At 46.8% G+C, this 20189-nt stretch overlaps 1 protein-coding gene across 6 annotated transcripts in view; it reads left to right on the forward strand.

Annotated features, from left to right (window-relative positions):
• RREB1 (ras responsive element binding protein 1) overlaps window positions 1-20189 on the forward strand; it is a 176519-nt gene that overhangs the window by 41392 nt on the left and 114938 nt on the right. For 3 of the 6 annotated variants that reach the window (XM_014788760.2, XM_014788765.2, XM_014788764.2), the window contains exon 1: window positions 1927-2165. The exons of 1 other annotated variant lie outside the window; for it this stretch is intronic. The gene's annotated coding sequence lies outside the window, so the exon portion shown is untranslated. Of the gene's footprint in view, window positions 1-1814; window positions 1874-1926; window positions 2166-2518; window positions 2813-20189 lie in introns of those variants that run through there. 2 more of the 6 variants (XM_087437954.1, XM_014788761.2) reach the window with 2 other exon arrangements.

Genomic DNA, 20189 nt, shown 5'->3' on the forward strand with positions numbered 1-20189 from the left:
ATTGCTCCTGTTTAGAGACCTTCCCATTTCTTCCACAGGCAGGCCTGTCTTCAAAAAAGCATTTGATAATATACCTGGGGACATGGGGTGGGGGTGGGGGAAGGCTTAGAAAAATGCAAGTGCTAAAGTTTCTCTGGGTAGAGTTTTCATCAGTAAACAGTAGACCCTGGGAAACATAGCAGGTTCTGAATACTTAATTTTGATGACTCTGGACTTGGAGAAACAGCCAGCTGAATCAGTTCCCTCTTGGGCATTGGTTTAGCCTACTTATCTGAAGTCAGAGGTAATGGTCCAATCACTTTTGCTTGGTTCTAGAGAGTTCTATCTTGGCCAGAATCCATCCATTTAGTCCATCCCTACATAGACACTTCTGTCTGCAGCATTGAAAACCAGAGTTCCACTGACAGCAGAAAATTAAAGGTCCAAGATTGGGCTTACAACTTGGTATAGTGTGCAAAGCATCCTCTGAGGAGCTGATGTGGCAGAGCCGGGGTTAAAGGTCAGAGTAAGTGGAGAATAGCCAGCTTTCTGTATGTATAACATCATCTTGCCAAACTAGTCTCAAATGCATAATTCTACAGTAGTATTCTCTGCAACTAGTAAGAGGCACAATCATCTTTAGAATTTGGGGTGTGTGTAACGTTTCTTTTCCACAACCTCAATCACCCTTATCTGTCTGAAGATGTTTCCAAGGCCGAGAACAGGCCCCTTTCAGAACCTTGGTAGGAGAAGTATTAACAGTTGGAAACATGTCAGCTGCTTTATGGAGGAAGCACAGCCCAGGCCTGGTTTCTCTGGGTTGGATGATAACTTGGGCCCCTGCAGCCAGGGCGAAGCGTGGTAGCAGGAGCTGTAGAGATGGAGAGCAGCTCGGAGGAGGGCCCCTGCTTTTCAGAGCTGAAACAGGAGCTCTCTGAGAGAAAGAGATATTGCGTGTGGCTTCCCTGATGCCTTGGAGGGCGACGTGGATGACACAGCATCAGCCGTGCCATCGCGGGGTGGGGACACAGTGGTGGTAGGGGCCTCTGCCATTCGCGGCCTCTTGGGGGCAAGGCAGCCTCCGCTTAAGCATCAATTGTGGAGTGTGGGGAAGGGAAGGTGACAGAAGCCGAGTCAGCGTTGAATTTGTTGGACGGAGAACATGCTCCCGGGCGGCAGCCCCAGAGCTAGAAGGTCGGGGCCCTGGGAGAGACACAGCCCGAAGTTGGGGGCGGGGTGAAGCGCCGGCTCCTTAATCTCCTGCCCCATCATCTACTCTCCCCACCTGGATGCAGAGCGAGGACCGCGTGGAGAGGGAACCGCGCGGGTGGGGCTCAGCCTCCCCCTTGCTTCCGATATCGAAAGAGGCGGCGCCGGGCCAGGGACCTCGACCCCTTCGCCACCCCCTCCCGGCCTCCGGAGCATCCCTGCCTCTCCCCCTCCTCCCTTAAAATAGTGAAACAAACCACGGAGTGAAGTGATGGAAAGCCGGGGGCGGGGAGTCGCCCGCAGTGAGGGGCCGGAGGGGAGGGGGCGCAGTGGTCCAAGAAGGTGGCCTGCCGGCGAGCTCTGGGCTAATTGGGATCGCGCTCAGCTGCGGCCGCCGAGACCCTTCCCCTGGGGCGGCCCTGCCCTCCCCTGGCCCGGGGTGCCTGCGGAGGGCGTGGGGCAAACCTGCGGCTGCGGTGGGGGTGGGGTGGGGGACTCTACCTCCATCCATCCCGGGATGGAAACTGCGGTCACCCCGCTAAAATCGGGGCGGGGGCGGCGGTGGGGACAGGCGGGTACCGCGGTCCCCCCCACCCCCCAGCCCGAGCCGCCGCCGCCGCCGCCGCTCAGTAACACGTCCCCAGGAGACTCGCAGGAGCAACACGTGATGTGTCTACTTATCAGGGTGAGAGGGGGAGAGCGAGTCTCCGAGCGTGCGGGCGAGGAAGCGGGGCGGGGGGCCGAGGCGGGGGCCGGGACGACGGCTGGGGCTCCGGGGTCGCCAGCTCCTCGCCCACCTCCCTCCCTGTGGGAGAAGAGGAGGAGGGGAAGTGACTGCGGAGTTGATGAACTTTGCACATCCAGAAACGCCATTTTGATTCCTTTTCCGGAACAAGTTTGCATCTCTCCTCGTTCTCTCCCCGAAGCCCACCGGTCCCCACTGCATCATGCCTGGGAGCCAAGCGCCCTGCCCCGCCGTAAGTACGCGCCCGGGGTTCCGGCTCGCGGTCCTTGGGTGGCAGCGAGATGTCTGGGGCTAAGCGGGAGCGACCTTTTAAAGAACTTTTGGGGATGGGGAGGGTGAAGTCTGCAGAGCGCGTTGTACTTTTTAAACTCGGCGTCTCCCGGAGCAGAGGACCCGAGCGCCCCACGCCGTGCTACGTGCGCTCGGGGCAGTGGGGCCGGCCGGGGATGAGCTGGGCAGCCCTCTCCCCTCGGGCTGCGCGCCGGCCCGCTCCTCCTCCCCCCCCCCCCCCGCTCCTTTTCCCCTTCCCGAGCTGCCGGCTCTGCCAACCAGCTCCCAGCGCGAGCCGCCGCGGCCGCCGCAGCGCCCCGCCGCCAGGACCTGATGCGCATCCATATTAGCCGTCCGAGCACAGGAATCCGGCCCGACCCGCGCCGCCGCTCCCGCCGCGGAGTTTATTTTTAACCAGCACCGCCGGGACTCGGATGGTGCGCGCACCGCGGGCCAGAAACATCTTCCCAGCACTGCTCTCCATCTTCCGCCCTCTCTCCGCCGACATCCTCCCCCCCATGTGGGAGGGGAAACTTTTCTCCTACATACTTTCGAGTCCCTCCCGGACCGAGAAGCGCGGAGATGACGGCGCCCTCCCGCCGCCGCAAGGTATCCGGGGGTGCCTGGTCGGGGTGCCTGCCTGGGGTACTCGCTCGGGGGTGCCTGCTCGGGGCTGCGTGGTGGGAGCATCCGCCGCGCCCTGCTCTGCGGACTTTGATCCTCCCCGGCGGACGGCGCCGGCTAGGAGGGGGCCGCGGGAAGCCCTGCGCCCTTGCCCGTTCCCGGCTCGTGGCTGGTGGTTACACCGACCACCGCCCCCGGTGACTGGGGGAGGAGGGGGCCGGGGCCGGAGTTGTGTCCGTGCGTATTGTTCCCTTGCCCTTCCGTTGGCGGTGTACGTGTTTTCGTGGGAGCCATCGGTGTGGAGCGGAGCCTGCATCGCTGGGGGTGGGGGGGAACCTCGGCGCCCGGCGCCGTCACGAGCACAGGAAGGAGGCCGGGAGCATCCGAGGCGGGGCCGGCCGCCGGGGCCCGCTTCGCCGCCCAGCTGTGGAGCGCGCTCGGAAACTTTTGTCCGCCGCCCGCTGGACCAATTTTTAGCGAGTTCTTCCTTCCTCCCATCCCGGCCCGCAGCGCCGAGCGGGGTGGGGGTGGGGTGAGCCGGGCAGGCGTCGAGGGGCAGGGGACCCGTGCGCCGCCCCCCCCCCCGAGCCTCGGGCCGGGCCCCCCTCCCCGCTCGCGGTCTCTTAGGAAACTGCGACCTTAATGGTTGCTAAGGAGCAGGGGAGGTCCTTCCCGTTGCCGGCCCCCTCCCTGGGAAGCGGCGTGTTTTCTGGATGGGGCCGAGGGCCGCGTCGAGGATGTGGTGACTCGCTCCTGGGCCGTCCGCGGGGCCCGCGAGGCGCGTGAGTGCGGGGCACGGCGGCCAAGCCCACTTCTCAGAGGGGCCACTTTTCTTTTCGGGGGGGCGGGAGCGCCCCGGGCCGAGGATGGAGGCGGGGGTCGCGAGCACCCCGGGGTCGCGGAGACTGGCCGGCCGGCGGGTCGGTTGACAGGCGCCGCGTGCAGCTCACGTCCAGCGTCCGCGGTGTATCGGTGATGGGTTATAAAAGAGGAGGAAAGTATTTCTCCTTGCTCAGCAGATTTGCCCTCCCTCGCTCCTTACTGGTTAGAAGATAGAACGTGAGCCCAGATCCGGACGAGCAGTTCACATTCCATTACGAAATTCTACACGGCTTCAGAGCCAGCAGCAGCACACATTCGGGGCACTTTGGAGTTTTTTCTTCTTCGTTTTTTTTGGGGGGGTGGTGGTAGTGGTGGAGCGAGAGAGAGAGGTGAATAAAAAATATAACTTTTCGCTATGCTGAAAAACCTGTCCGTGGGTTTTCATGAGTAGAAAAAATTAACCCTCATGCTTGTTTTAGAGTTTAGATTTAAGCTTAGCCCTTTAAAAGCCAATGGAAATAAAGTTTGCCTGTTGGATAGGGATACTGGAAATAGCGAGGTATTTCTGCTTTGAAGAAGAACCTTAAGATGATTTCTGCAAAGGCTGAGTTGCTAATGCGCATCCCATATTTTTGAGATCTTTTTTCTTTTAGATGTGTAGTGTTCTGTGCATGCGCACGAGTGTATTCTGAAATAAATTTAATTGAAGTGGAAGGTGGAGAAAAGGGAACTGCAAAAAACAGAATGGTTTTTATTTTGTTTTTTGGATTTTTTCTCTCCATAGCCCTTAGAAGCATCCTCTAGATCTGGTGCTTTTTGGAGTAGGCAGGTATGGTTCTAAGACATAATGTAACCCGGAAGTCTAAGTTAGAGACTGAAGTCTTGGCTGAAACTTCTTTTTTTTTTTTTTTTTTTTTCCCCTTCTTTTGAAAACATTTAGTTCTATTCTTTCTTTAAGAGTCACACAGACCTTTTGAAGGAATGGGTGTGAAATTATTCTTCAAATAATTTATGCAAAGGTGAGCCACTAATTTTTTGGTTTTTTTTTACCTCTGCCCTTTGGAGGGAGCCTTCTGGGTACTGGCTGATGGATCCTGCTTTGATGTGTTTTGAGCTTTGGTTACACTGATGAATTAAACATTTGAATGGCTTTTATCAAGTTTTAAATGTGTGAAGAAATACCTTCCCTCCCACCCCCCTTATACAAAAGAAAGGGAGAACCCTTTGATTTAGTCATTTGTTTAGCTAGTGCTCCATTTTAGGTTGTTAATGAACTTACCCTGTTTTATCATCCTTAAAAATACTACTATACAGGTTGCATTTTAGGATGTTTTGTTTTTAAAGAGGATTTGCTGGTTATGTGATACTCTTAAATGCTGCTGATGCTTACTGTTATATGCATATCATTCTCTGGGTTTTTTAGATGCTACTTTCTCATCAGAAGTTCAGTTTAAGCCCTTATGGCAGACAAGTGTTTGTTATGTGATGGGAAAGATGGGTCTGACTCAGCTGGCACAGGTGGTGTATCCATTCCTAACTATTTACATCATCCAACAAGTGACCTTTCGATTGAAGGGTCTTTTATTTTATATTTCTTCAGGCGGACTCCTGAGATCTCATTTGTGTCCAACACAGGTACAGAATGTTGAAGGAGGAAAATAAACCTAACCTTGTTAGTCCTGCATCTGATCAACAGCTGTTTGTTGGTTACCTGTGGTATATCAGGCAGTAGCTAGTTGTTATTATGTGGCTTCATTTTTTACTCTTCAATTTTGAACTGCTGTGTTGGGGTCTACTTTTTTAGGTCAGTTTGGAAATCTTTGCTTGCTATCTTATGCTCACTTGTCAACATTATTACCTTCAAAAAACTTCCTGGTTAATGAAGTTTTAAAAATTCTACCCTTTTAGGGTTTTGTAGGGCATAATTAATATAAATTTAATTCCTACAAAAATTGGTTAAATGTGCTCACTAGAGACAGCCAGAAGTGAAACCTTTTGATGTTTCTATTCATTATCCTTCTGAAAAGTAGGTGGTGCTTAAAAGGTCATAGGATAAGTGTTGCTAAGCAGCTAAACAGAAGGATGCTAAAATTAACCAAAGCATTTTTGAAAGAGTCCTTCCCTGTTTTACATTATTTACTAGATTTAATTAATTTCTGAATTCTCCATGTCCTTTGACCTAGGAAGGTAGGATGTTAAGTTTGTTTTCTTTTTGTTATCGTATTTAAATAATCTCTCTCTCTTTTGTAAGTGTCTTTTAATTGAAGTTCACGCTCTCTGACCAACTCTGGTGTCAGATGGCAGCTTGTCTGGGCGGACTTCTTGCCTATTACCGGTGTGTTCATGTTAAACCTTCCCTTCCCGAGGATATGTGTGGGTGACATCACCTTATTTCATTTATGAGTAACAGGTTGTTTAGTTTGCTTTGGAAAATCTATGTTATCCATAAAGTGATGCCTTACTTTATGTCTTTGTGTCTCTTTATTAAATAAATTTTCATTCAGAAGATAAAAATGCAATATAGTATCAATAAAAATATGCAGTATAGTCTTTGCTGATAACAGGACAATAGTTTTCTTCCCCCTTTACTGAGATTGTCATTTCCTTAGATCCGGTTTTGGTAGGGCTCCTGTCCTTTTCACTCCACCTCCCCATCTCAGTTTATTCAGTCCAGTTCTTTTAAAAAATAATTATATTAGGCTTAGAGTATCTTTAGAAGCACTGACCAAATGTTAGAAAACAAACAACAGAATTGTGGTTTACTGCTGTGAGTATGTTTAAGGGTCTTGAAGTAAGGTAAAATGGTTGAAATCTAACCGAAGCCGTGGTTGAAAGGCAAACCCACCGTAAGTCAAAAGTTCCCCTGCCTCAGGGTTACTTGTGTACATCTGACCCACCAAACAGGCAAAGTTGAGTGATATTTTTTATATCCAAATATAATTAAGAAATTGGATGGGTTCTTTGGAGGGGGGCAGGCTAAATGAGTTTTCTTTTTCTCTTTTAGACTTAGGAAGTGATTTTTGGGTAGAAATAGTCATGGCCGTCTTCAAAAAGCAGGGGTCAGATTGTGATTTCCATGCCCTGAGGGGCCTCACCATAAATCAGAGGTAAAAGGTGTACCATATGAAACACAGAGGGAGGCATGCGATGTGCCTTCTGAAATGCATCACTTATTTTTAATTTCCCCCCTCCCGTAGACGGCAGAATACAGAGAGGAAAACCATCTGCTCTGCTTTCATTTGACTGAGGTGGAAGAACGAGGAAGATGGGGAGTGAGGGTGACCAGCCTTTCTCCTTTTATGCTAGCTGTCTTATGGGACAGTGTCATTGACGGTGCTGGTCTCAGTTTTTCTTGTCACCTTCCCTGGGTCTTTACTGTCCGGTGTGAAGTGAAGCCAAGTGTAGCTAGAGACTGCGTTGGTTGGTGGAGATGGGGTAGGGTGGAGAGGAGGGAAGGCACTGGGAGGAGGGCGCAGGGAGCTGTTCCTTCCAGCTACTGGTGCATCTTGTTTCTGATGGTACTTCAGGGTACAGGTGAGCCAGTCTGCCCATCAATAAAGGTGGCTGCCTGTGAATAGGTGCTTCAGACAAAAGAAGTGGGAGAGGGTGGGGACTGTTTGTTCAGTGTGATTCAAGCAAGTAATGCTAAGAGAATTTGAAAGCCTCTGTGAAGTCTCCGAGACTGGAGACTGAGCCCTGACTGCTCCTACAGGATTCACCTGAGGCCTTTCAGACTCTGTGAGGGCGGGTGGTCCTGGTGGGGTGGAGAAAGCCCAGTGAAAACCCCCACATTCTTTGTCAGCCGGCCAGACTGCAGAGAAAAAGTCTCAGTGGGGGTAATGAGATAAAGCTTTTAAATGGCTCTATTTGTTTTTCCCCTGACTTGCTTGGTTTCTCATCTCTTTTTCCCCCCTTTTCTAGAGACTGTGGGGTAGGATTGCTATAAGAATGTTTGAGACTTTTTGTGATTTAATTACTTTTACAATTTCATTTTTCATTAGAGTATAGCTTGAACAAAGTGAACTTCACGCCGCTCTTGTGAAGGCCTTTAAGAAAGATTCAGATTTTATCCTCAGAGAAACACAGGGAGGGTAGGTGGGTATGTTAACCCATTTTACAGCTGTGCCAATGTCCATTCGGTGGCTGGTAATAAATCAAGCCTAGGACCCAGAACTAACCCCGGCCTAGCTCCCTGCAACACCTGCTTTTTAAAGTCAGCTTGGCCTCAGAAGACTGAGCATTAAATATACAGCGTCAGTTCATCTGCGTGTGTGTGTTGTAAATTAGACCAGATCCTTTTCACAATAATTCTTTAGTTGAATTTGAAGATGTAAGGCAATTAAAAAAGAAACTTTTTAGCCTTTGGTGGCATTTCTGTTGATGAATGTGATTATATACATTTTTTTCAGTAGGTTTTCTACCTCATGGGATTGTTGTAAGGATAAAATAAGTGTTCAGAAAGTCAAAATCTATATATGGAAGAAAGTGGTATATTTTGAGCTCAGGAAGCTGTGTGGGTATCCACTCTGGATTTCCTCTCCAGAATTGTGCACTGCTGCATTACCTGGGGCAGAATTTGCCTAGGAGTTAGTGTTCAAGTTGGGGAGACGCAGAACTTTTGTTTTGCTTTGAATGCCAAGAGACAAGCCAACTTAGCAAATTATTCTTAATGAAGTTCACTTAGGGATGGATCTTAAGGAAAAGGCAGGTTGTAAGCTTTGGTCGACCTTTAAAGCAGTGGTTCTCAGCCTGGCGGTTTTGCCCCCAGGGGGTATTTGGCAGTGTCTGGAGATGTTTTTGATTGCCTTGCTGGGGGGGAGGGGTGCTATTGGCCTTCAGTGGGTAGAAGATGCTGCTGCCTGTCCCACAGTGCACCGGAGGGCCCCACAACGAAGGAGCATCCAGTGCAAAATGTCAGGAGGTGGAGGGTGAGAAAGCCTGCTTTTAAAGGTACAGTAGTTGTGGCCTGCGTCGTATGTGCAAGTAGCCTGGGTGTACTCACTGTATTGCATGTGATATATTTGGAGATCTGAAATTTCATGAAGCAAGTAAGCTCTTATTACATGCCTGTAAGGTACCATGGTTGGCAAGTTCAAGGTTTCACAGAAAATTTGAGGTTGGGAAAAACATTAAGTGGCGTTAAATATATTTTAAAACCCCGTAGTAAATAAAAGTTCTAGAACTCATCTGCTTCTAAAACAAACCAGATTCATTGGCACTGGGAAGCTGTTCTGGTAGGTGGCTCAGCTTTCCAAGTCACTTCTTCAGTTATTTGGGAAACTTGCTCTGGGGCTGTCATCTGCCAGTTCTCCCTCATGTTTTAAGTTCTGTGGCGTGTCCTTCCTCCTCCCCTGTTTTTTTCTTAGCGTTTCAATCAGCCCTTACTCGCTTGATAGTTAATGTTTCTGTACTCCTAGACTCCCTTATTTTGTTTTCTCAAGTTTTTGCAAAATTCTTACAAGACTCTCCGCCCTTTTTACAGGGCAGTGTTTTGGTCTTCTGGCCATACATCTCTTGAGAGGGTGGATGGCAGACTGCTGCCATGGCTGGAGGGGATGGCGAGGGAACGAGGGGGAAGAGACAGTAGTTATTTTTATGTTCTTGGGAGTCCCAGACCTCAAATACATGAAAAGGTGGTTGATTTAAAGAAAACAATGTGGCATACAAACATAAAACTGAATTTCCCCAGATCAGAAACGTCCAGGATCGTGACAGGAGTGATCTTTTAGCCACAGGTGCCACTTGCCTGACCCTTGTCTCGCCCTCCCCTTTGAGTGCAGTCCAGGAAGGAGGGAGACCAGATTCCAGAAAAGGAAGGGCTGCTGGTGGTGGGAAGTGATAGTTGTCCCCAAAATGCCTTGGGCTCCCTCTTACCTTAAGGAAATGTGTTACTCTTGAAAGTGGCTTTTTTTTTACATCCTAAACCAGTGGCAGGCTGTCAGGGTCCCATTTACATCCATTTGTGCTGCTGGTGCTCCGTGCCCTGCTCTAGAGCCGCCTTCGCCTTCCCGTACCTGGTCGGAAGAGCCGTGGATTCTGGTGCTTTTCTGCCCTTCCCTCTAAACTTATAAACCGGTAGCTCCCTGCTCTCTATCTCCATTTATGGCTTTTCCCAACTGGGACCTTTTGTCACTTAGATTGCCCTGCAGGTACCTCAGAAGTAACTTGTAAAAATAAAAGTAATCTCCCTCACTTCTAGAAGGGGATCTGAAATGCACCATCCACCCAGTCTTCTAGGCCAGAAAGCACATTGATGTCCTTGACTCGTGTCTCTCTCAGCCCCGACGTTCCATCAGTCACCAGACCCTCCCTGAAGCCTCTCTCCAGGCTGGCTCTGACATGGACGGTCCCATTGCTCCTGACCTAAGGCCCTCATCCTGTTGCAAACGCCTCCTAAGTTAATTTCCTGCCACCAGTGTCTCCCTACTCCAGTTCATCCTCCGCTCTGCTCAAAAACTAAAGCAGCACATGGTGTTTGCCTGCTGAAAAACATCTCTTGGCTCCCTGTTGTCTACAGGAAAAAGTCCAAACTCCTCAGCTTGGCACACGAGGTCTTTCATCGTCAGCTTCCAAACTGTCTTTCTAGTTTCAGCTCTTGTCACTGTCTTCTACGGCTCTGCTGCACTGAATAATTTCTTACTGCTTCTGCCTTAGCATGGATTCTTCATTCTGTTCTGTCCCCATCCACTTCTCCTAGCAAATAACATTTCCTAAATCTTCTTTGAAGACCCATCTCAAATACCACTGCTTGTGGGGAGAATTAGGTCCTCCATCCAGAATAACTCTCACCTCATCTATCCAGTCTGTCTGTATTGTAATTTACCTGTTGACGTGTTTTCCCCACCTCAAGAATAGGAAGGCACTTTTACTCATATTTTCCCATCTTCTGTACCTACCTCAAGGATTACATAATTGGTGCTTATTTGATAATGGGTGTTGATTGGATTTGTTTTCTAATACAAGAATGAGAGTTTTTGAAGAGGTGCAGGTTATTTTTGGAGAAGAGCACATATAATTTGGAAGCTAAGTCCTAAATATCAGCACAAATTAAGAGAAGGAAACAGAAACTAACGACTTCAGCACACCCATCGCACAGAACTTCGGTGCTAAGTGCACACTGGTGGGAAAGAATTTTAAATTACAGAAATTTTAAAATAAAAGTTTGCTCAACTTAATTTACTCAAAATTAAAGAGAAAAAAAATCTTTGTTAATGCCTGATTGCACTAAAAGCTGTCACACTAGGGCCCTTACTAATTATAACCACTTTTCATGGCTCTTGGTTTGAAGTTTATATTAAATAGGAGAGATGGGCACACAGATCAAAGACCAAAATCATTTCAGAGCTCCAATGTGTGGGCCCATTTTCTCTGCTTAGTTAGATTTTTGTTTCATTAGTGGTATGAGTTAATAGGAGTGTTGGTCTGTGTATAATTTAACTTTTCTTTTTTCCGTTACTCCTTGGATTTAAAACAGAATACCAAACCAGAAACCTAAAGGATATAGATCTTGCTTTATTTGTGTGTGTGTGTGTGTGCACAAAATATGTACTTGATAGATCATATTTCTGGAAAGAATCCTTTTCACTGTTTTAGGGGAGCCTCCTTTATGCTGAGACTTCATTGTAAAAAAAAAAAAAAACACATACTTGTGAATATACAAGATCATCTCAAAATCTTTTCTTAATTTTCTTTTGAAAGAGGTACATATGTCTTCAGAAAGAGCGGAGATACCAGGAAGATGGGGTGAGAAAGGTGTTTTGCCTGTAGACCCTTCTATACTTTTACATTTTGAACCATGTGAATGGGTTTCCATTTCAAACAAGGAATTAAAAAAAAATTTTTTTTTTAGCTGCACGATGGAAGGTCTTGGTATCCTTTATATAAGATGAATTCCTAGTTAATTAAAAATACATTACTGCCTTTAAATATTCCTTAATGTGCTTACCTGATAACTAGAGTTAGGCTCAGATCTGGCAGATGCATTCAGACATAATATTCTAACTTTGTTTTATTTCTAAGGAGCCTTGTATATTTTCCTTTCTGATGTGAAAAACAGATTTTTTTAAAGCCATTTCTGTTCCACTTTAGGGCTTTTAGTTGTTGTTCTTTTAGTTGTTGTTGAGGGAAAATTTTATAAACCTGTTTAGTGAACATCTCAAACAGGTTTCCCACTACTTGTTTAAACCTATATTGGATTAAACTGTTTTACTTAAAATTTTAAACCAAGTATAATTTAAAGCAGGCTTAACTTGCATGTCTCTGAATTTAATTTGTATTTAAATCATGAAAATAAGGTTTCTAAGAACCATTTGTTGTTCAAGAGCTTAGTAAGGCTTCATAACCCCCTTTTCTTAAAATATTATATCAAGTTGGATTGAGTATCAGATTCGATCTCCTTTTGGAAAACAGGCATTTTTTTCACCCCCAAATTTGCCAACCTCATAGTGTTATTTTCTTAACGTTTACTGTCTTTATTTATTGATTTTTGTTTTGTTTTGTTTTTTGTGAGGAAGATTGTCCTTGAGCTAACATCTGTGCCAATCTTCGTCTACTTTGTATGTGGGATGCCGCCACAGCATGACTTGATGAGTGGTGTGTAAGTCCTTGCCTGGGATCTGAACCCACAAATCCTGGGCCACTGAAGTGGAGGGTGCTAACTTAACCACTGTGCCACCGGGCTGGCCTCTATTTATTGATTTTTATTTATTCGGTATTTGAATATTTACTATGTGAGGCCTCTGATAAGCACCAAGGGTACTAGTATGAGAAAGAGAGTTGCTGGCTTCATACAGGTTGAAAGAGACACATTCAACCACTAAGTCATTTACATCTGTGCTAAGTGCTAAAAGTTAAGCATGACAAAAACATGCCGTTAAATTTGGCCTCTGTGTTGTGAGGAGGAGTGAGAGATGCTGGGAGGCAGGTCAAGGAAGAGATCCCACAAAAGTGGCATTTGAGCTAATATCTGAAGGATGGTGAAGAGAAAGAAAGAGTGTGTTGGAGAACAAATGGCTTGTACAAAGGCCCTGAGGTTGGAGAGGAAGGTGTGTCTGCTTAAGTGAGAGAAGTGCAGCGTGTATGTGTGGAGGAAGAAAAGGCATAGAAGGAGTGAATGACATGCATGGTGAGTTAGGCAGGGACTAGAGCATGCTGCTTGTAGCTCACAGGTATTTGGAATTTTTTTTTAAGAACTCTGAGAAGCCATAAAGGGTGTTAGGCCAAGGAATAGCATGATGAGATTTGCATTTTTAAAGATTACTCTTGGCCAGAGTAGAGAATAGACTAGACTAGAAGGAAGCAGCTATTTTGCCTTCTGTTTGCAAGATGGTTGAGAAGATTAGTTTTTCAAAACTTTGAAAACCAGTGGTGGCTTGGAGTATGGTAGCAATAGAGATGGGGAGCCTAGATGGGTTTGATAGAGATTTAAGCTGTAAGCAGTAGGAGGACTTGTTGCTGGGCAGGATGGGGTGGGGTGGGGTGGGGTGGGCAGGGAGGGTGGGGGAACAGAGAGATGACTTCCAGGTCTCTGGCTATTGTAAGGGGTGGATGGTGATGCCTTTCTCTGAGATTAGAATGCAGGTAGAGCAAGGTTCGTGCACAAGGTACGTTCCCTACCCTTTAAAGAGTTAGATGTTTATGTTTTCAAATTTTTTCAGCATTTTCTCTAATTGTGCTGTGTTTTCATGGGTTAATGATATACCTGGCATGGATGAGGCATGAGAAGTACTTACATAAAAGTGAGAAAGATACTATGTTCTTTCCTACTGGAATAAATGAATGACTCCCGCCCCTCCTCTCCTTTTCCTTCTTTCCCTTTAATTTCCTGAGGCCAAAGGGAACATGGAGGATTTCTTGTAGATGTCTTGAGCTTCTGAATGATGTTCAGATGAGATATGCAACTAAATCTTAAGAGCATTTAAGTTTCTGTTTGTTTTAGTGATGCGTTATCTGTTTGACTTGGGAGCATGCGACTCAGGAAGAGGCTTCAGGAAGAACCAATTTAAGATTCAAAATTGCTCAAGCCTTTTACTTGAGCGTCAGAACTCCTTTCATGACCTGATTTTCCAACTTATTTCTTAGTTTCTCAGGGGTCACCTGATGCTTTGAATGTCTTAAAACTACATCAGTATTTTGCTGGACCGGTAATCTGTGTGAAAACAAAGTTCATCTGGTAAACGAAACTTGCTGTGTATCTACTGCGTGCTGGGCTTTACACTAGATCTGTGGGTGCCAAAGGAAAGATTTCATCCCTTCCACAAGGAATGGGACTTGTCCCCACTGAGCGATTGTCTAGCCTGTATTTGAGCACCTCTAGTGATGGCAGACTTGCTCCCCCCAGGCACTCCTTGGGTTTTTACGGCGTTAATCAACTTTTTTTTCTTCAAGGCAAATAAAAATCTTTGTGGAACGAATGAGATAGAAAGTCACGTGTTTTCCGCTGAGTTGGTAAAAACTAGAAGCTGGAGTGCAGGCATGCTGCCTTGTGCAATCTGACCCTCCGCGAGTTCTATCAGGGAGTGCTCTGGGCCACTCAGGCAGTGCCACCTTCAGTTACCTTCTCCTGTACTGGAATTCCTCCTTCCTGAGGGAGGGGGGTGTCTGCCTCACTTGCCTGCACGGCCACCCCCCTGTGTGCGAGCTGGGACACTATCCTTTAAGACGATCTCACAAGGAAGTCTGAGCAGTGCTCCCAGATTTCGGTAATGCTTTTCTCTGATGTCATCCAGAAGACTCATCAAAACCTCAGGTGAGCCCCAGCATGCCCCGAAGATGCTTCTCTTGTATAGTATCAGTCCTGACCGATGTAACCCCACTGTCTCATTGGACCCCAGGTAGTGCTGGTCATTTGCCCACACTGGGGAGAACGTGACTTTCCATCTCTTGCTTAGGGGCATGGATGTTTCGCGTCACCACGACCATGAATCCATTAGAACAGACACCACACTTTATTCCAGCCCTATATTTGATAAAATCAACTGATTAGGGGAAAAAAACTCAACAAAGACCTTGCCCCCTCCCACTTTTTTCTAATTGAAATAGCTTGGTAAGGAGATGCTGGGAAGAAAACTTTTATTTATTTATTTATTTTTTAAAGATTTTATTTATTTATTCCCCCCGCCCCCCAAAGCCCCAGTAGATAGTTGTATGTCATAGCTGCACATCCTTCTAGTTGCTGTATGTGGGACGCGGCCTCAGCATGGCCGGAGAAGCGGTGCGTCGGTGTGCGCCTGGAATCCGAACCTGGGCTGCCAGCAGCGGAGCGCGTGCACTTAACCGCTAAGCCACGGGGCTGGCCCATGGGAAGAAAACTTTTAAAACTGGGTTTAAGGATATTTTTTGAAAATTTAAATTTAAGGTACTGTGCAAACAACTCAGAGTCTTTCACATCACTGTGACCCAGGCAGAAGCATGGATTTGGAGGTCTAATAAGAAGTTTGTTGCAAATATAACTTACTAGATAATGGCCTTGTGATGAATATCCAGAGCTGGTGTCAGTAGTACATGCAGTAGGCAATGTCTGGTGACAAATAATAAGCTCACTTTTGGAAAACCCATCCGTAACTGCTAGATCGTGGTGACAACACATGCTACCTGTTGGGTAATTTCTTTTTCTTTAAACAGTTGTGTATTTGCATCTCTGGTGTCGTTTGTTGAAAGGCTTGGTGGTGTTAGGTTCCCTGGGCTTTGGGATGTTGGAATATCTTCTGTGTGGCTACCTTCTGGATATGTTAGACCATCTGCTGTGTTAAGATTAAGTGAATGAAAGTTGAATATATTTTATTTAAAACTCCTGAAGAGGTTAATGAAACAAGTTAATAAAGAAATACGTGCTTTAGAATTTTAGTGAACTTTCTTCAGAGAAGTTCAAAGGGATATCACTTAGGCCAGGCCATGTGATGCTTTGTAAGGGCGTCTGTGACATGTCCCTTCTTTGTGAACCCAAAGTCATTGTTGTCTTGCTAAGAATGTGGCATTGGGAGCCATGCCGTAAAGATGACTTAGGAAATTGGCTGCTCTGCCTTAGGATGGGTGAGTGTCGTGCACATTTGGTTGCGTTGTGGCAGGAAGTGCTGAGAACCGGGGTCGTTACCCCTCTTGTTATTTTTGTTCTTTTTCTGAGCAACTCTTGATGTCAACGTGGGTGAATAATCCTGGCACGTGTCTTCTGAAGCTTGCTTTGTGTCTTTATCCATCCACTGGAGAGTAAATGGTGTGTGGCCATGTGTCCATGTTGTGGTATAGTCAAAAAAAAAAGGGGGGTTTGTGTATTGAGGAGGCAGTATGGTTAGCACTGGCCAAATTATTATATTTAAAAAACATGATCAAAATGGCCCAGCAACTTTATTTCATTGTTATCTTTATGGTAACTGGCATTCTGGAAGGGCCTCTTTGGCTGGCTTGTCTCTGGGAAGTCTGATAGTAGCCAGTGCTGCCTCCTGTATCTCTACAGAAAACATAATACATAGAAATCCAGCATGAAACAGCAGAGACTGCGATGTGGTTATGCATATTACAAATGAATCTACTACCTAGGGTGCGTTTAAATAAGGTCAACAGATGGCATTTGAGCTACAGACCACCTTGGGTGAAAACATCTCTAGTCAAGGCCCACCCGTATTTGCTTTAAATCAGATAAACCAGAAGTTAAGTCTTTCAGTTTCTCTTGTGCCCTTGCTAGACGTAATCCATATGACTCCAATCTGATAAGTCAAAAATCTCAAGTTATCGACTTTAATTTTCACCCTTATTTGATTGTTAGGCTTTTCGTGTGGAAACACTCTCAGCATGAGAGCAGTGGGAGCAGTAGTAATAAGATCTAACATTTATTGAGCACATACTAGTTGCCATTGTCTTAAATTCTTGACATGGGTCCTCTCATTCATCATGACTCTTTGACCGTATGATGTAGGTACAATTATTATCCCCATTATTCAGATGAGGACACTGAGACTCAGAGAGGCAAGCAGCTAGTAGGAATCAGACAGTGCAGCCTCTGCTTGTAACCACCACTACTTTGCCTTCCATAATGACACGACATATTCACCAGATAAATATCCCTGAAAACCTGCTGCGTGTAGAGCCCTGTGATACACGTCAAGGGGAAAGATAGGGATGAAGACGTGTGTGACGGGGTTGCTGGCTTCTGGAAACAGCAGATTAAAACTTACCCGTGAAACAGCTCATTCTCTCAGGTATTTGACAAAATGAGTTAGATCATCACTTCTGTGGACTATCAGGAGGGGAGACGGGTGTTTGCTGGAGTGAGAGGCTTGCAGAGGTGGTGTTATTAGTTCAGGGAAGCGGCTGTCCCCAGAGTGTGGGGCCGGCACCGTGGGAGAGACCCAGAGGAGAGGTGGGTGAGGCCCTGAACAAATCCTCACATCCTGGGTGAGGATGAGATTTTCCCCGAGTTCCCATTAGAGGGGTTCCGGTGGACCAGAGGTTGTGGTGGGAGAGGCCCCTAAAGTGGAAGAGGGTGGCCTTGGAGTCGGGGCTTCTGCTGGGCCTCTCTGCGGTGGGTATTGGGGCACAAGCCTGGCTCTTAAATTCTTTCTTGTGGACACCCACTTTTAACCTCACTGAAAGTGCCTGAGCTCTGTTTCAGACTGAGAAGAGTATGTCAGCCCCTTTGAAGAGCCTGGAAACTGTAAGCTCTATAAGCGTTTGGGGGGTTTAGTGTTGCCTTGGGTTTCTGTAGGGTCAGGGCCTTGAAAGCAGGCCTCTTGTGGTTTGATGTTATAATAGGTTATGGTCGTTTTATTTAATATATAAATTCAAGGTTTTGTCTCAGAATTGGTATTGGGGGTCAGGATCATGGAGCTATGATGCCCAATGATCTGTGGTTCTAGTGAAGTAGGCGCAGCAATTGAATTGATCTAATTACTAACCTAACCTTAAAATTGGTCTAGATTCAAATGGGAGATAGCCTCTAGGAGGTGTTGTTTCTTTGTTGTTTTGCTTTTTAAGCAATAGGAGCCCTGCAGACTGAAGGAGAGTGATGGAGGATGTCCTGTCTCCCTCAGGATGTTTTTGGGATGGGGTTCACCAGTGTGTGCTGTTCCTCCCTTTTTGTGGGACTACGTGAGCAAGTTATGGAACTGGCAGATCTTGAATTGCGATGAGCACTTGATGGTCTGTTTCCTGTTTCCTTTTTTTTTTCTTTAATTTTATTTTTTTCCCCCAAAGCCCCAGTAGATAGTTGTGTGTCACAGCTGCACATCCTTCTAGTTGCTGTATGTGGGACGCGGCTTCAGCGTGGCCGGAGAAGTGGTGCATCGGTGCGTGCCCGGGATCCGAACCTGGGCCGCCAGTAGCGGAGCGCGCGCACTTAACCGCTAAGCCACGGGGCTGGCCCTGTTTCCTGTTTCTGGTGGGTCTATGGAGAAGGATTATTTTGAAATTAGGAACAAATAGAAAATTTCAGGCTGTGTGCTACCAGCTCAGTTATAACTGACCTATCTTCTATTTACTACTACTGTTATTATTATCGTTCTTATTTTGCTTATGGCAATTTGATAGTTTCAGCAGAGGAGTAGTGAAAAGAAATCTGGATTAGGAGGCTAGCATTCTGTGCTTTTCCCTGCTGTGTGGAATACCACCATCAGCTTCCCTGCGTTGGAAACTGCTTCTTGACACCTACCCGGGTACCGGGCTCTGGGAACACAAGGATGAGTAAAACATGGTCCCTGCCCTAAAACTCACCAGTGCATCACAGCTAGTAGAGACACCAGGACAGGCACAGGACCTGGGAGTGGGAAGTGGTCCGGGTAAGAGGAAGTGATGTTTTCAAATATGAAGTGTTGGCCACGTGGAGAGGCGTGTGGGGAAGGGAAAATGAACTTCTAGGCAAAAGAACAGTGTAAGTACAGGCCCTGGAGTACAAAAATACAAGGCTTATTTGGGGACAGGATAGAGCAGGAAGTGGAGTATTACTGGAGAATAGGGTTGGGGGTGCTGTGTCGAGTTAGGGTGAGAGGAGTGTTGGCATGTGACTCTGGAAAATAGACGGCTAGGTTGTGTAGGCAGTTGTGAGCCATCAAGTGCAGAAGCAGGGCCGTGATGTGAGCGGCTCTGTGTCTCAGAGAGGGAACACTGCTAACCCTTTAGAAAAATTAGGCAGCAGAGGAGACAACATGTTCAGCAAAGTGCAGAATGAGCTTGGAATTTGGTACCATATTTAACGGAATAATTTCTTCTCTTTTTTTTTTTTCGAAGGGATTTTTCCAGCCCAGGGTATGTAGGCTGCCACCTGAAGCCGTTGTTAAGTGGTCATTGAAAGGTGGGACCTTTATTTTCAGCAAATAGAAATTCAAATGAATAATGTTTAAATTTCTTTAGCTGTGTTTTATCAATTGATACTTATATAAGCTCATCTAGTAGTGGAATTAGTTAGAGGAGGGAGACTCATTTCTTTTCCCTTGAAAATATTGAGGGTGGACATTGGGAGTTGGAAGGGGACTATTTATTTGGGAGTGAATGCTGGCTGGACGCCGTGGATGAAGGCGTCAGGAGCTGAGAGCCTCTGGTGGAAATAGAATCTGTTCATAAAGGTGGAGCCGACGCGTAGCAGGGGCCAGCTAGTTCCCCTCACTGCTCACCTGCGTGGCATCTGCACTCACCCAGGTGACGGCTTTGCCCCTCAGATATTCCCAGTCTTCTGCTCAGATTCCACCTCCCTCCCCACGGACGAGGTCAGCCAGGAAAGGGAGTCCTGTTCCCAAGACTTAAAAAATCCGCCGTGGGGGATGTGAAGAAAGTCAGACAGTGGGCCCCGAGACCATTAATAAAGTGGTTTATTAATTATTGCAGAGACACACTATTGCCTTTTACTCTTAGGTTTTCAGAGTCCTCTCTCCTCTGGGGAGGACGTATTAATTTTTTTATGTCTGACTACACATTTCAAAGCCTGTACTCAGGGACTAAGGGACCTGGCTGAGAGGATTGTGAAAAATCGAGTAGGCTCCCTGTACATTTGGTTGGTTGGACAGAACACATACCTTAAAGTTAATCATTTTCATCACCTAAAACTGATTTCTATATGTTACGGTTTAAGGGACTGTTGGCAACCTTTTTTGTTGAGTGTTGTTTTTTAGCATGTTCTCTCATTTGAGCTAGAATTGTGCAGGGGGAGGTGGGATGCTGGTGAGCTGTAGCGGGGCTTTGGGGGTCCGGGAGGAGAATTGGGGAGGCGGGCATCTGAGAGTGTTGGTGAGTGGGCTCCTTTTGCCTGTGACCAGCCTGGGCATACAGTTAGGGCGGGCAGGCTCCGGTTATGCCCAAGGCCTTGTGCTGGCTGGCTGCGTATGTTAGTCCGCGGTCAAGGGGTGGGTATTATTCTCCTCTTGTTAAGGACCGGAAACCGAAGCTTAGAGATGTTCACGTTTCTGAGATCAGTCAGACCACCAGGAGACTTTATGGCCCATCTGTGTGCAGTCTTAAGGGCCATTCTTTTCTTGTACAGAATCTCCTTACGCTTGGTTCCTGGAGAGATCCTAGCCTAGCAATTCTGAACCGCTTGACTTGATTCATTTGTCTTGAC

Source organism: Ceratotherium simum, chromosome 13 (assembly GCF_057802395.1).
Source record: "Ceratotherium simum simum isolate JZ-2026a chromosome 13, ASM5780239v1, whole genome shotgun sequence".
Taxonomy (NCBI): Eukaryota; Metazoa; Chordata; class Mammalia; order Perissodactyla; family Rhinocerotidae; genus Ceratotherium; species Ceratotherium simum.